The sequence below is a fragment of the Nycticebus coucang genome, chromosome 14, assembly GCF_027406575.1.
Source record: "Nycticebus coucang isolate mNycCou1 chromosome 14, mNycCou1.pri, whole genome shotgun sequence".
Classification (NCBI taxonomy): domain Eukaryota; kingdom Metazoa; phylum Chordata; class Mammalia; order Primates; family Lorisidae; genus Nycticebus; species Nycticebus coucang.
In genome coordinates, this window is record NC_069793.1 from 46,600,566 (window position 1) to 46,616,453 (window position 15,888).

A 15,888-nucleotide genomic window follows, 5' to 3' on the forward strand; every position below is an offset into this window, starting at 1 on the left:
ACATGCATGTAAGATTGCACCAAGTTCCTGACTTAATTACTCAAAGATATGGGAACTTGTTGAGAACAAGGAGACCAGGCAGCACAGGCATCAGTACAAGGAATCTCAACCCCACCTTCATTGGCCCCCAGTTCCAGGATGGAGCATGTGGAAGCAGGTGACACTGTGCAGAGTATTTGAAGTCCTGTTTCAGGCAGGAATCAGTCTTTCTTGCTATATGGCGGTTCTTTTTTATTTTCATTTTTTATTTATTTTTATTAATATTAAATCATAGCTGTGTACATTCATGCGGTCATGAGGCACCATACACTGGTTTTGGAAACAGTTTGACACATTTTCATTACACTGGTTAACATAGCCTTCCTGGCATTTTCTTAGTTATTGTGTTAAGACATTTATATTGTACGTTTACTAAATTTCACATGTACCCTTGTAAGATGCACCGCAGGTGTAATCCCACCAATCACCCTCCCTCCACCCATCCTCCCCCCTGCCTCCCCTCCTTCTTCCCTTTCCCCATATTCTTAGGTTATAATTGGGTTATAGCTTTCATATGAAAGCCATAAATTAGTTTCATAGTAGGGCTGAGTACATTGGATACTTTTGGTGGGTCTTTTTTATTTTATTTTATTTTATTTATTTATTTGTTTATTTTTTTATTGTTGGGGATTCATTGAGGGTACAATAAGCCAGGTCGTGGGTCTTTTTTAAATCAAGGCTTGTGTCATTCTTGAAGAATTTATAAATTCTGTATTTTTTTTTTGTAGAGACAGAGTTTCACTTTACTGCCCTCAGTAGAGTGCCGTGGCGTCACACAGCTCACAGCAACCTCCAACTCCTGGGCTTAAGCGATTCTCTTGCCTCAGCCTCCCGAGTAGCTGGGACTACAACCATCTTCCTTGACTCTGGCCTAATACCTTTGTTATCTGGATGTTTGTGAAACCAAGTTAGACCCGAGGGTCATTTCCCAAATGACTTTTTCCAGAGGGTGAGATTCAGTGATGGGAGGGAGGTCACTGAAGAGTGGAAGGTGATGCCAGGGGACTAATGAAGGTGCCCAAGACAGTCATGAGATTGTGCCCCAGCTTCAGAGTGGCTACAAGTTGCCAACAGAAATAATAGGCTAGGTTTTGAACAGAGGCTGCAGACTTTAGAGCCCCTATACCCAATTCTAATCCTTCTTCTGCTTCATCATCTTCTTCCTCTTCTAAAATTCTCATCTGAAATGGGGTGACGCCACTATGAGGAGAAATACTCTAGTAGTTCTTGCTGCATTTGGAGCTTGCTGTGTGCTTTGATAGCTGGTATGGGAACCCACTGTGACCCATGAGCCCTGATGCAATCCCCTGGCAGCATCAGCCTGATGCTGGCTCTAGTTCTAATCTCAAAGCTCTTCCAATTTCCTCTGATCAGAGTGGTTGCCCTAGAGGGCAGGATGCCTATTCAATGGGCTCAGCTTGCCTATGTGTCCTGCCAGTACAGGGAGCCTTCAAGAGAAAGAGCTTTCTACCCCAACATCCCAATTTAGAATAATATCTAGGCTTGAAAGAAATCTTCAGGCATCTACTTATTATTGAAACAAGAGGCAGGCAGCGTGGTATAGAAGGAAGAGCACTGATTGGGTTCAAATCTCTTTCTTTCTTTCTTTTTTTTTAGAGACAGAGTCTCACTTTATTGCCCTAGGTAGAGTGCTATGGTGTCACAGCTCACAGTACCCTCCAAACTCCTGGGCTTAGGCAATTCTCTTGCCTCAGCCTTTCGAGTAGCTGGGACTACAGGCACCCGCCACAACACCCGGCTATTTTTTTATTGCAGTTTGGCCAGGTCCATGTTTAAACCCGCTACCCTCGGTATATGGGGCGGCGCCCTACCCACGGAGCCACAGGAGCCGCCCGATGGGTTCAAATTTCATTTTCACCACTTTCTACTTGTGTGATCCTGGACTGGTCATCTGATCCCTCTAAGAAAGGAATGCCTGGCAGGGCCCTAATAACAATAAGGTAGATGAAGTGCCAACATACACGATGTACTTGATAAGTAGTGGGTGTCATTATCCTAGCAACCAGGGGCTTACAAACTTTTGTCTGCAAAACATCTGAGTTTTTTCAGATATTCTCCATCACGTATGGTGTTTAGATCCGTCACAGTCCTGGTTACTTTATTATTACCATCATTTTATTGTGGTAAAATATATAAGACATAAATTGGCCATTTTAACAATTTTAAGTATGCAGTTCAGTGGCATCAAGTGCATTCACATTGTTGTGCATCCATCAGCATATCCATCTCCAGAACTTTGTCATTTTCCCTATTGAAACTCTGCACCCATTAAACAGTATCTCCACACTCTACTCCTTGCAGCCTGATCACTCTGTTTTCAGTAGCATGCTCCAAATTTTCCAGTGTCTTCTCACCACTAACGGGAGTTGGAAAGAGTCTCATGGAAGGGTTTTCTTTGAGTTCTTCAAATTCCCACTGGGGGGCCCAAGAATTAAAGGTTTATATTAGCTGCAGCAAACTTTCAAGATAGCGGATGGTTACAAAATAATTGTCAATATAGCTGCTTTGCCTGGGATGGTTCTGACAAAGAGACTTCTTAGTACTGTGCATTTCTTTCTTTCAAAAACATCAAAGGATATGATTTGACATAGCTTTAGGAAGAAACCAACAGTTGTGGAATTCTTCAGTAGTGTCTACCTTATGGTGAAGATTAAATGGTAAAATTCATGTTGAGTGTGTAACATAGTGCTTGGCACAGATAAAGCCTTTGTATGTAAGTAGGCTTTTTTTTTTTTCACTATTTTTGCACCATGGCAGAGACAAATTTTGATAGTTAATTCCAGAACAAAGAGCTACCATCTTCATTTTACATGAAGAAACTGAACCTCTGAACTACCAACACTCCCAAAATTACAGAGCTAGTAAGTTGCAGAGTAGCAGAGTGAAGATTCAAACCTATACTCTGTCTCTCTTAAAACGCTGCCTGTTGTGATACAACAACGGAATTCTGTGTGTGAGCCATCCTAGCCCTTCTCTGATTATCTTCTTGATATTTCTTTTTCTTAAAATCATGCACCTAATGTCCAAGCTTTAGAGCTTCCTGGGTTTTCCAATATTCATTCTCTGTATCATCTTGAAGTGATCACCCACAATCTTCAGTAAGCTCTTTGCTCTAGACTAGAAACCAAAATCATGAGTGAGTTTTACTCACTCTCTGGGTTTCTTGGATGAGTATTGAAGAACAATGAAGTGTGTGTAGAATTTTAAAGCATTGGTTGGGGTATGGTCAGAAAATGGTGGCTTGTAGGACATTCGAGGCACCTGGAAGCACTGAGTGGAGTTTGTTCAGAAGAGAAAGTGATTACATTTGACTTCTGTATGTGATTGGAATTCGTTTTCCTTTTAGAAAACAAGAGCCAAGTCACTCTCTTTTGTTCTTTTTCATGGCTGCAAAGAAGCTCAAAGCCAGTTTAACCCTGGGTGCTCGATCACACTCCTAGGGCTGGCATTTGGATACTCTTCCTTTTCATGGTTTTGAATTTCCACTTCTATTTCTTGTACTATGTTATAGAAATGCCCTTTGGAAAGAGAGTAAGTAAATCAGTAAAAACTGTAAGTCCCTAGAGGTCAAGGACCATTTTCATTTATTATAGTCTCCCTAGTATACAGCCCAGTATCTGAAATATGATAGATGCTCAATAAATATTTGTCAATTGAATGAATGAAAGAGATTAAAGAATCAGAATTCAGATGACTTACAGGGTAACATCTTTGATATGGTGCTTTGGACTCTCAGCTCCCAAGGCCGTCAAGGTACAAGCTTTAGAAGGTGCACCTTAGCTTTGGGCAGTGGCAGGATCATAGCCAATGAGGTTCATCCAAGGTGCAATTGTTGCTAAAAGTGTCTCTTAGACTTTTGAGGTCTACTATTAAAGAATTGTGTGCACATGCTAGTAATAGACACCAGAAATAATCATGACTTAAACTAGAAAGGTGTTTTTACTCACTCTTATGGACTGATTTGTGTCCAAAATTCATAGATTAAAGCCATAGCCCCTAGTGTGACTATATTTGGAGATAGGGTGTATGAGGAGATTATAAAAGGTAAGTGTGGTCATACAGATGGACTGGTGTCTTTATAAGAAGAGGAAGAGATACCAGGGGTTGCTCTCCCTCTGTGCACACAGAGGAAAGACCATGTGAGAAACCAGCCATCTGCAAGCAAAGAAGAGAGGACTTGCCAGAAACCAACCCTGGTGGCACCTTGACCTTGGACTTCTAGCCTCTAGAACTGTGAGAAAATTTATTGTGCACACAGTCTGTGATGGCAGTCCAAGTAGACTCCCAGTAGTCCCCAAGTTACAAACATCTGATTTACATATAACTCACATGGATGAACAGAGGCTATTATAGTAAAGCCCCAAGTTAAAAACATCTGACTGATGTATGATTCGCACTGTTCCAACTTATGTACAAATTCAAATTAAGAACAGATGTACAGAACCTATCTTGTTTGTCACCCAGGGACTGCCTGTAATACACTTGCACATGAGAGGTCTGATGACATTCAGCCCAGATCTGGCATAATTGTTGTATGGATATCAAGGATCCCAATTATTTTTCATTCTCTTTTCACTATCCTTAGTAGAGGTTTTCATCTTGAAGATTTTCTCATGGTCCAAGGTGGCCACTAGCGATCTTGAGGCAGATAGAGGGGAGAAAAGACTAGCGATCTTCAGGCTGATAGAAGGGAGAAAAGACAAAAAGAGGCCCTTTTAAGGTATTTTCCCTGAAGTGCTACCCAGCACAATGGTTCCACTTGGAACTCATTGGCCAGAAGCTAATTACATGGGTCTCAAGGTAACTATAGTGAAAGCCAGGAAGTTAGACTTCAGCTGGGCGCACCTCTACCCTGGACGGAATTTGGTGTCTGTGAACTAGGAAAGAAGTGCGTATCCAGCAGTTTGTGTCTTAAAGACCACGAGCATTTTGAGGAATAAGGAAGCTGGATATCAACTTGTCACCCATAAGTATAGTACTACTTCTGAGAGCCTGAATAGTTCCCCTGAGTACTCTGAGCAAAGCAATGGGAGGAAATGGTTCTGTTGTCCACCAGAAAGTCCAAGCTCCCTGCTTGGCTATAAGGCACTGCCCAGTTTGGATTTATCCACCTTCCTAGCCTCCCCTTCCCCCATTTGCCAGAACCTTGTCCTCAGCCCTAAATATGACTGCACTCACCTGCATTCTAGTTTTCTCTACCTGGAATGTCCTTTTAACACTGTAATATCCTATCCATCCTTCCAGGTCCAGCCCAAACTCTTTCATCTGGAAGCACCTACCTTGCTTTCAAATAGTAGAGCAAGGAAAGGGATGGGGGTAGGGAGGAGCGTGAGGAATAACTTTACATGGAGAAACCTAGCAGGCACTGCCTTGACTAGGTGACCAAGGTTAACATTATCCCAGATCAGTCATGTTGATAAGATTCACCTTTCATATAATGTGGTGAGAAGGACACCTTTATCTCTGTGGTCTTCCTCTCCAACCCATAATCCTAGTCTAATCATGAACAGAACATCAGAAAAACCTCAACTGAGGGACATCCTGAAGTATACCTACTATTAGGCAGAACTGTCACGGTCATCAAAAACAAGAAAAGTTGAAGAAACTATAATAGGCCAGAGGAACCTAAGGAGATGTGAAGATTAAATATAATTATATTTAATACCATATTATATTTAATGTAGGAGGGGATGTAGGGGAAGCAGGAAAAGGGAAAAACTAGCGAAATCTAAATAGAGTGTGGCATTTGGTTAATAGTAATATACCAATGCTGGTCCCTTCGTTGTGACAGATGTCCCACAATAATGTAAGATGTTGACAGCAGGGGAAACTGGGGGAGGCATATTTGGGAACTTAGTACTATCTTCAAAACTCTTCTGTAAATCTAACACTATTTCAGAATTAAAAGTTTTTATATTAAATCTCTGCTTTTCTGCTCCCTGGCAGTATGACTTGGGCAAGGCACTTAATCCCTCTGGGCTTAGTTGCTCAGCTGGAAAATAGGGGTGACGTCCCTTGACTGCAAGACTGAGAAAAAGCTTTAGTGAGGCACTGTGCATGATACACAGTGCTCTGGACACAGTGAGCCTTGGCTCCCGGGATGGCTTTTGCAGTTTCCCACATCATTGCTCAAGCACAGACTCCATTCAGCCTCCCCGAAACTCCAGCCGGGGAGATGCTGCAGAGCTTTCCGCAGAGGCTGCTTGTCTCTGTGGTACCGAGCAGGGGCCTGCACCTCCCCTTCTGCAGTTCCTTTACAGCCAGAACTCTGTGCAGGAACCTTCCCCCGCACCTCTCTTGATAGCTTGCTCTTATGGACTAAGATTGCATTTTTATTTTCATATTTCACTTCATTTTTCTCCCTTGTATTTAGTTTTTCTTTTTAGGAATCAGCATATGACTCAAACTGCCAATTCTAAATTTAGTATTGCCTGTGATACGGAGAATGCATTTAGTGCTGCCTGGGATATGTATTTGGAAATAATGGTTTTATTTATCCACATCCAGTAGTTCTGCCTGCCTGCTGTGTTCTTTCAGGAAAGAGTTTGTCATCTCCTTTCCTCCTAATGATGAAATGTTGCCTGCTCAGGTTCCAGAGGCCCAGCCTGAGCCAGATGCTGGTGACTTGAGTCTCTGTTTAATTAAACAATACCATCCCAGGTTCCTGCAGTCACAGTGCTCTCTCTGAGGCTTCTGTTTGCAGGCTGCATGCTGATTTTGTAAGGACTGTCTTTTGCTCATCAGTGGTGTCCGATAGCATGAGAAGTATGCACGGACCTTATCTTGCTAATCAGCTTTCATTAGAATTTGTGTATTTAATGTGTGGCTCAAGGCCACTCTTCTTCTGATGTGTGGCAGAGGAAAATAAGGTTGGACACCCCTGGTTTTAGGGTGAGTTTGGAAGGTCTAGAAACAGCTCAAGGACTCTTTGGAGCCTGCAGGCTTATCTAGGCTTTGGGCTAAGATTTACCTTTTTTTTTAAAGAATTGCCCCTTCAGTGCTGGACTATGTGGAAGGAAGGGGGAAACTATGTGTATATTAGCTGTATCCTGTGTCTTGGGTGTTGAGGATTTAGAAGTAAATCACATACAGCTCCTATCTTTTGAGAACTTCTGATCTGTTCAACGAGGCAGACACATAAATATTTGAGTATAATGTAAGACATACTGTATTAGAGCAACATATGTGGAACAGAATTAGCGTAGAAGGGAGAGAGGTGAATCTGTGTGGTGAGGAAAGGCACACAGGTTATGCCTGAGTGGAGTTTTGAAGGATAAAAAGTGTTTGCAAGGGCACGAGGTAGGAGGGCATTCTAGGCAGAGGAAGCCGCACATGCACAGATGTGGAGGCATGGCCTGAGTTGCACTATGAGGAGCTACACCTCATTTCTTTTAAAAATATGTATTGAGCATCTACCATGTAGTTCATGCCATGCCATGCCAATCTTTAGTTATTCCAGTGACCATGTCAGACAAGGTCTGCTCTCCCAAAGCTTATATTTTTGAACAGGTAGTTCATATGGCTATGGCATAAAGCAGAGCATGAGGAGTGACAGGTGATAAATTGAGGAGATAGGCATTGTCTGTTAGTTTCTCAGGGCTTCTATAGTAAGTACCTCAGTATGTTTGACTTACAATAGAAATTTATTCTCTCATAATTACCATCTCACTTCTGGAGGCCCAGAGTCTGAAATCAAGGTGAAATTAGGGCCATGTTCCCTCTGGAGGCTCTAAGAGAGAATCCTTCCTTGCCTGTTCCAGCTTCTGACGCCTCCATGAATTCCTTACTTTTTAGCTACAAACATCCAATCTCTGTCTCTGTCTTCATATGGCCTTCTCCGTGTGTATGTGTCTTCTTCTGTCTCTTACATGTGTAAGGATACCTGTCATTAGATTCAGGGCAGATCTCATCCCAAGGTCCTTACTTTGTTACATTTGCAAAGACCTTCTGGAGGCTCTGGGGAGACTTGTTCTTTGCTTCTTCTGGCTTCTGGAGGCTGTCCGGAACTGGTGGCCACATCACTCCATTTTCTGCCTCCGTGGTTCTTCTTCTGTGTGTCAAATCTCCCTCTGCCTTTCTCTTACAAGGACACTTGTTTCCATCTGATTTTTGATAAAACAGATAAATACATATCCTGGGAAAAAGAAACCCGCTTCAATAAATGGTTCTGGGAAAACTGGATAGCCACATGTCAAAGACTGAAACAAGATCCGCACTGGTTACCATTCACAAAAATTTACTCATGATGAATAAAAGACTTAAATCCTAAGGCAGGAAGCTATAAGAATCTTAGAAGAAAATGTTAGAAAAACTCTGATAACATATTAGCATAGGCAAAGAATTCGTGAAGAAGACCCCGAAAGCAATCACAGCAACAACAAAAATAAATAAATAGGACCTAATCAAATTCAAAAAACTTTGGCACAGCCAAGGACCCAATCAAAGGAACAAACAGACAACCCACAGAATGGGAGAAAATATTCACATGCTGTACATCTGATAAAGGACTGATAACCAGAATCTACAAAGAACTCAAGCAAATCAGCAAGAAACAATTAAACAACCCCATTAAAAAGTGGGCAAAAGATATGAACAGAAACGTTCCAAATGAAGATATACTAATGACAAGCAAAGTCATGAAAAATGCTCGATGTCTGTAATCATTAGGGAAATGCAAATCAAAACCACAATGAGATATCACCTAACTCCAATGACAATGGCTTATATTAAAAAGTTCTAAAACAATAGATGCTGAGGTGGATGTGAAGTAAAAGTAACTCTTATACACTGTTGGTGGAACTGCAAACTAGTACAACCTGTATGGAAAAGTTCATGGAAGTACCTCAAAGAACTTAGAGGAGACCTACCATTTGATTTGGCATTCCCACTGGTGAGTATATACCCAGAGGAAAAAGATCATTTTATAAAAAGGACACTGTACTTGAATATTTATAGCGCACAAATCATAATTACAAAGACACAGAAACAACCCAAGTACCCACCAATACACGAATAAATTAATAAAATATGGTGTGCATACTATGGAGTATTATTCAGCTATAAAAAATGATGGTATATCTTTTGTGGCAAATTGGATGGAACTGGAAACCATTCTTCTAAGTGAAACATCCCAGGAATGCAGAAACAAACACATGTACTCAATACCAAGTTGGAACTAATTAATCAACACTTAAGTGTACATGTGGAAGTAAATCTCCATGAAAATCAAGCTTGGGGGAGGGGAGGAGGAGATGGATAAATTCACACCAATTGGGTACAGTGCACACCATCTGGGTTCAGGGCACACTGACTGTCTAATCAAAAAACAGTATGTAAACAAAACAGGTCTATCCCCTAATATTCTGAAATTTTAAAAAATTATTTTTTAAAAAAGGACCCTTGGCATTTAATCCCCAGATAATCCAGGACAATGTTCTCATCTCAGAATTACATCTGTAAAACTGTAAAGATATTTAAAAAGATAATAAAGGCATTGAAAAGGGTCCTCGTTTCAAAATTACACCCTTTCTCCATCTAAAATAACGTTCACAGATTCTGAGAATTGGCCGGGCGTGGTGGCTCACTTATGTAATCCTAGCACTCTGGGAGACCGAAGCAGGTGGATTGCCCGAGCTCACAAGTTTGAGACCAGCCTGAGCCGGAGCAAGACTTCATCTCTAAAAATAGCCGGGTATTGTGGTGCCTGCCTGTAGTCCAGCTACTTGGGAAGCTGAGGCAAGAGAATCGCTTGAGTCCAAGAGTTGGAGGTTGCTGTGAGCTATGACGTCATGGCACTCTACTGAGGGCGACAAAGTGAGACTCTGTCTCAAAAAAAAAAAAAAAGAAAAAAACATAGATTCTGGGAATTAAGACATTGGCATATCTTTTGAGGATACTGTTCAACCCACTATATAGTCCAAGATTGTAAGGTCTTTGTGTGTTCACCTTATGAGGTAGGTTTTCTTTTCTTCATTTTTCAGAAGAAGACACTGATGGTGAAAGAGATTAAGTGGTTTTCCCAAGATCATTCAAAAAGGAAGTAGTCAACCCGGGGACTGAAACGTAGATTTGTTTGACTTCGAAGCCCATTTCCTTCCTCCTGTGGCACGCTGACCAGAACTTTTGAGAAGTCTCTTCTTTGGTTTAAAACACAAATGCCCAGTTGGAGAGGGGAAGGAATCCACACTTACTGTTACCAGGCATTAATGGGAAGACCTTAATGGGAACTAGTTTAAGGGAGCTGTTAGCAGGGAGCAGACTATTATGGGTGTGGACAGGAAGTCTGGGGGAGGGAAGGAAATGGGGATAGGGTGGTGATGAAGAGTGGGGGCTTAGAGTCCAGGACCAGAGCAAGGATACCCACTAAATAAGAGAAGTAACACTTACAAGGGTCACCAAGATATGGAAACAACCTAAGTGCCCATCAACCCATGAAGAGTTAATAAACTGTGGTATGTGTATACCATGGGATACTGTTCAACTGTAAAAAAAGCTGGAGACTTTACAACCTAGGTAGAGTTGAAACACATGCTTCTTAGTAAAGTATCACAAAAATGGAAAAGCAAGTATTCAGTGTACTCAATACTAATATGAAGCCTGTGGATGAACTAATACACAACACACCAGAGAAAAACTCAGTTTGTTTCAAGTTGTGGGGAGGGAACAAAAGAGGCGGATTGGTGTGCTGCCACCTAATGGGTACAATGTAGGGGTATATGGCGCACCTCCTGGGGGTGGGACACAACTACAGTAGGGACTTAACAAATGCAAACATCGTAACCTAATTGTACCCTCATATTAATCTGAAATTAAAAAAAAAAGGAAAAGGGGGCCATGCTGTGCCATCCTGGAGTTTTTCCCAGAGAGTGGCCTCTATACTTGCCTGCAGTGTGGAAGGTCTCTGGCTATGGTGGGTATAGGCTGGAGGACCCGAGAAATGTACAGAGAAGGGCTCCCTGGGTTTGTGTCACTCGTTCTCCCCAAGCACTGGCATGAGTAAGCCCTGGAATCTTAGAGATGAACATGCCATGGTCCCTGCCCTGGAGGCACAGTGACTGGGTGGAAAAAGATCAAGAGCCAAGTCCTTGCTCTTTCTCTCAGTCAGTGTGTGACCTTAGACAAGGTACTCCAGTTTTCTAAGCCTCTGTTTTCTTATGTGGAAAATAACAGATATATTTTGAGATTTGAAGGAGCTAAAAATGAAAAGTGACTGGCCCAGTCATGGAATATAATAGGGTCAATGAATATCACTTCCATTTCTTCAAAACAATGATTTGCTGGGCCGGAACAACAGTTTCCAATCTGGAGACTCTGAAGGCTTAGAGTATACAGAGTGTATACCAAGGTCCTTAGGTCCCTGTGTACACCGACATGCAGCACTGTTTTCAAAAATGTATAGATGGTACCATGTAGACTAAAATGCAATTGCATTTGTAAGCTTTACTGAATTCATGGTGACTTTTTGTTTTTGTTTTTGTTTTTTTTTTTATGTGGTTTTTGGCCGGGGCTGGGTTTGAACCTGCCACCTGCGGCATATGGGACCGGCACCCTACTCCTTGAGCCACAGGTGCCGCCACTTTTTGTTTTTTAAGTGTTGGTTTGATGGGTATGTGTGGAAAAATCCTGAAATTCTCAGACATTAAAAAGAGTCCTCAGACTCAAAATATGATGTAGCATGGAAGACAGAGGGATAAGCTGACAAATCAGATTATGGGTGCCCAGTGCTTTACAGCTATTGCAGAAGCGTACAGGAAAGCTAGACAGCTTCCTGGAGAAATACGGAAAGAGGAGGACTTACTGTGGCTGGGCTTTCAAAGATGAGCAGGAGTTTGCCTCGTTTGGAGAGAGGGCATTGGAGGTTCAGGGAGCAGCAGGTTAAAGGCCTAAGGTGTCGAGGACTTCAGTTTTGGTGGGAGTTAGGGTGAGGTCAGAAAAGAAGACAGGAGCCAGGCCTTGAACTCCATCTTTAAGAAGTGAAGAGCAGGGCGGCACCTGTGGCTCAGTGAGTAGGGCGCCGGCCCCATATACCGAGGGTGGCGGGTTCAAACCCAGCCCCGGCCAAACTGCAACAAAAAAATAGCCGGGCGTTGTGGCGGGCGCCTGTAGTCCCAGCTACTTGGGAGGCTGAGGCAGGAGAATCGCTTAAGCCCAGGAGTTGGAGGTTGCTGTGAGCTGTGTGACGCCACGGCACTCTACCGAGGGCAATAAAGTGAAACTGTCTCTACCAAAAAAAAAAAAAGTGAAGAGCACCGTCGGTGGGTAACTTGGGCAGACTTTGATTAGAGGAGTAATAGTAGTAGGCCTGCCTTTTAGAAAGGTCCCTGCCTCTACAGCATGGAGAATGGAGCTGGAGAGACGTGTGGGAATGAGGTGGTCACAGCAGGGCACTCCAGCACACAGTCTCAGGGGCTCTGCAGCCTGGGACTGGGGCCCACCTCCACTCCTTGCCAGGCCAGAGATCCAGTTACTTAGTCTCTCAGTTCCTCCATTTCCTGATCTGTAACACAGATAGAATAATGTATCTACCTTATGGGATTTTTGTAAAATATAAATGATACACACATAAGGGCCTGGCATATTTGTAGGTGCTTGGTAAATGTTTTCTGTGAAATTTCATACTTCTTTTTCTTCTTATAACTACCCGGAAAGGAAAGATTTCTTTGTTTGCTTTTTTGTTTCACAGATAAGCAATTGAAACTCTCAGAGATTAAGAAATGTGCCCAGAACCCCACAGATGTGTGGAGAGCAGGTCGGAGTCCCTCTGACCTTTCCACAGAGAGACGCTGTTTCCCAATGTCTCACTCAGTCCTGCTGATCAGTAGGTTCACGTGTGAAACCCCTTGTAAGAGAGCCCCTGGGGCAGAGTAGACACCCAGAAAACCATAATCGTGTAACAAAAAAGTGTGTGCTTGAGCACAGAGGGCTGACTCACCCAGGCCACAAATCCGTCCATCTTAGGGAAGGAGGGGATTATACATAAAGTGCTTTGGAAACTTCATCCATCCAAAATGACCTGCTGGAAGATCCTTCTTGATACCTGCATCCATCCCTGGTTCTGTGGCCTTTCAGCCCCCAGGACAAACGAAGTCAGTTGACCTCCCTAAGTTTAATCAGGACCTGTCATAGCACAGTCCTTACCAGGGAAATCTTGAAAAAGGATGTATTGTAGCCTTTGGATTGAATACTTGATTTGCCTCTTATTAGCTGTATAATCTCAGCTGAGTGCTCAAGCCTCAGTTTCTTCAACTCTAACAGGATTAATATTATTATCACTAGCTTTTTTTCTCCCACAAACTCTAGCAGCTGTGTAAACATGCAGGCAACTCTTTTTTTTTTTTTTTTTTTTTTTTTGTAGAGACAGAGTCTCACTGTACCGCCCTCGGGTAGAGTGTGGTGGCGTCACACAGCTCACAGCAACCTCTTAACTCTTGGGCTTACACGATTCTCTTGCCTTAGCCTCCCGAGCAGCTGGGACTACAGGCGCCCGCCACAACGCCCGGCTATTTTTTGGTTGCAATTTGGCCGGGACTGGGTTTGAACCTGCCACCCTTGGCATATGGGGCTGGCGCCATACTCACTGAGCCACAGGCGCCGGCAGGCAACTCTTTGACACAGTAACACCAGCGGCAGAGGGGAGGGGAGCTCCCTGGTCTTTGAGCAGACACAGAGACAATGTGCCTGTCTGGGCAGGCTTCCAGGGGGAAGCGTCATTTTTCCAGGTCCTTGCAGTACCCTTTGTTCTGTAACATGTAAGGCTGCTTCCCTGTTGAGAGCTCATCTGAAGGTGAAGTCATTTGTCTGTCACCACATTCCAACCCATTACCTGAAAAGGAAGCATCATTCTCAGGCCAGAACCCAGAAATGAAGAAGTTGGCCCAGGCCAGAGGCACAAGGAAGACAGTGCTCTCGGCAGGACAGATTTCCCAAGCAGGATACCAAGACAGTGATCCTCTCAGCCCTTTGGGGTAGCGGGAGCCATTCATGTCAGACTGTGTACTCATCCTTTCAACGGGCCCAACATTACTGACTTATTGGCATGTACTGCTCTGGGAGGCCATGTCTTTGAGGCAATAACCAAGGAGAAACTGCTGAAAGTTTGGATGACAGGAAGCTGAGGAAAGACTGCTGCAAATGTATGTTCTAGCCCTTTGAAGAGAGAGGAGTTATTAAAGAGCCAGACACCTCATCTCGGCAGCTCTGCTTGCTTGTAATGTGTTTGGATTGCTGTGATTATTTCCTTTTCAGTGCCCCTATCATTTAGTAAACTTCCTCCTGCAAATACCGCCCTTTCTCAGCTGCACTAATGGGAGCTGAGGAAAGAGAGTGTCATCCATCCTTAGACTAGAGTTACTCAGGAGAACAAGCTCCCCTTCCCCTGGAGACTCATAGTGATGGTTCCCTAGGTGGGGAAAGGGGAGCTGGAGGAGGCAGAGTGAAGGCTGCTTGCTCAGCCATCCTTCCCCAGAGCAGCTCCTTTAGGGTTTATTATTTGAGCACAAAGTACAATCTTTCCACTTTCTGGCAAGAGCCCAGTGGAAACAGTCCATACCTTGGATTTGGCTCCAGGAAGACCACCAATCATTGACTAATAAAAACATCATCTTCCCCTGAGAACTGAGGTCAGATTTTAAAATTGTGGAATCTTGAAGGTTTTTGTGCAAATCAAAGCCCTAAGTTGAGAAACAATCCCAGGGAAAGATATAGATGAGAAAGAGTATGTTTTATGAAAACAAAGTCGTCCTGCTTGAATAAGCAAAAGTATTCATGCCCTTAGTTCCCTTTGGTGTTAACTGCATCCCCGAGGATAAGGAGAACTCAACGGAATGGGCAATACTATTTGCCTTGGCTTTCTTCAGAGAAATTCTACTTCCTCATGGCCCTATGGTGAAACTGATGCATGGGCTTTGGAGTCATATTTAGCAAGTTGCTTGACTCTCCAGGTCTGTTTCCTCATCTGTAAACAAACACCAGAACAGTAAAACCTACCTCCCAGGGTCATTTGAGGATTAAATTAGGTAAATTAGATGAAAGCATCCAACCCAATGTGTATTCCACAGTGTTCTCCTGAGAAGCAGACCCCATAGGACCTGCCTCTGCCTCTATCAGAGACAGAGATTGATTTGAAGGAATTGGCTCACACAGTAGTAGGGGGTGGCAAGTTCAAAGTCCACAGGACAAGCTGCAGAACAGAGATTCAAGTAAGAGTTGATGTCGCAATTTTGAGTCCAAAGGCTGAAAACTCAGGCAAAATTTCTATGTTGCAGTATGGAGACAATTCATTCTTCAGGAAACCTCTGTCTTTGCTATTAAAGCCTTGAACTGATTGGATAAGGTTCACTCACATTATGAAGGCTAATCTGCTTTAGTTAAAGTCAATTGATTATAATATGCTAATCACATCTAAAAAATACCTTTAGAGAAACATCTACACTGGTATTGACCAAATAACTGGTCTCCATAGACCAGCCATGTTGATATAAAATTAACCAGCACACCATGTAAGGGTTAGGGTTCTTGACAAAGAACTTTTTCTCCCTCCCCCCCCCGCCCACTTTCTCCTTTTGTGAACTTGTTGCTGAGATCTAAAGAGGCTTCATTTAATACCATCTCTGGCTTGTGGACCCAGAAACTGTTAGAACCTGAGCAGTGGGGCATGTGTGTTTCTCCTGTCTCTCAGACCTATTTCTGACTTTACATCACATGGAAGCAATGCTCCTACTTCCCAAGTCAAGCCCTCCCTTAGTGGTTTTCCATTGAAGCCTGTGTTCCACCCCATCGTAGTTTTCCTCTGTATCCTGAGTTTTTGATCTGCTTCTATAATATTTGCAG

At 43.1% G+C, this 15,888-nt stretch overlaps 1 protein-coding gene across 8 annotated transcripts in view; it reads left to right on the plus strand.

Moving 5' to 3' along the window:
• Window positions 1-15,888, plus strand: part of SERGEF (secretion regulating guanine nucleotide exchange factor) — a 261,804-nt gene that overhangs the window by 218,649 nt on the left and 27,267 nt on the right. The gene's annotated exons all lie outside the window — the stretch shown is intronic.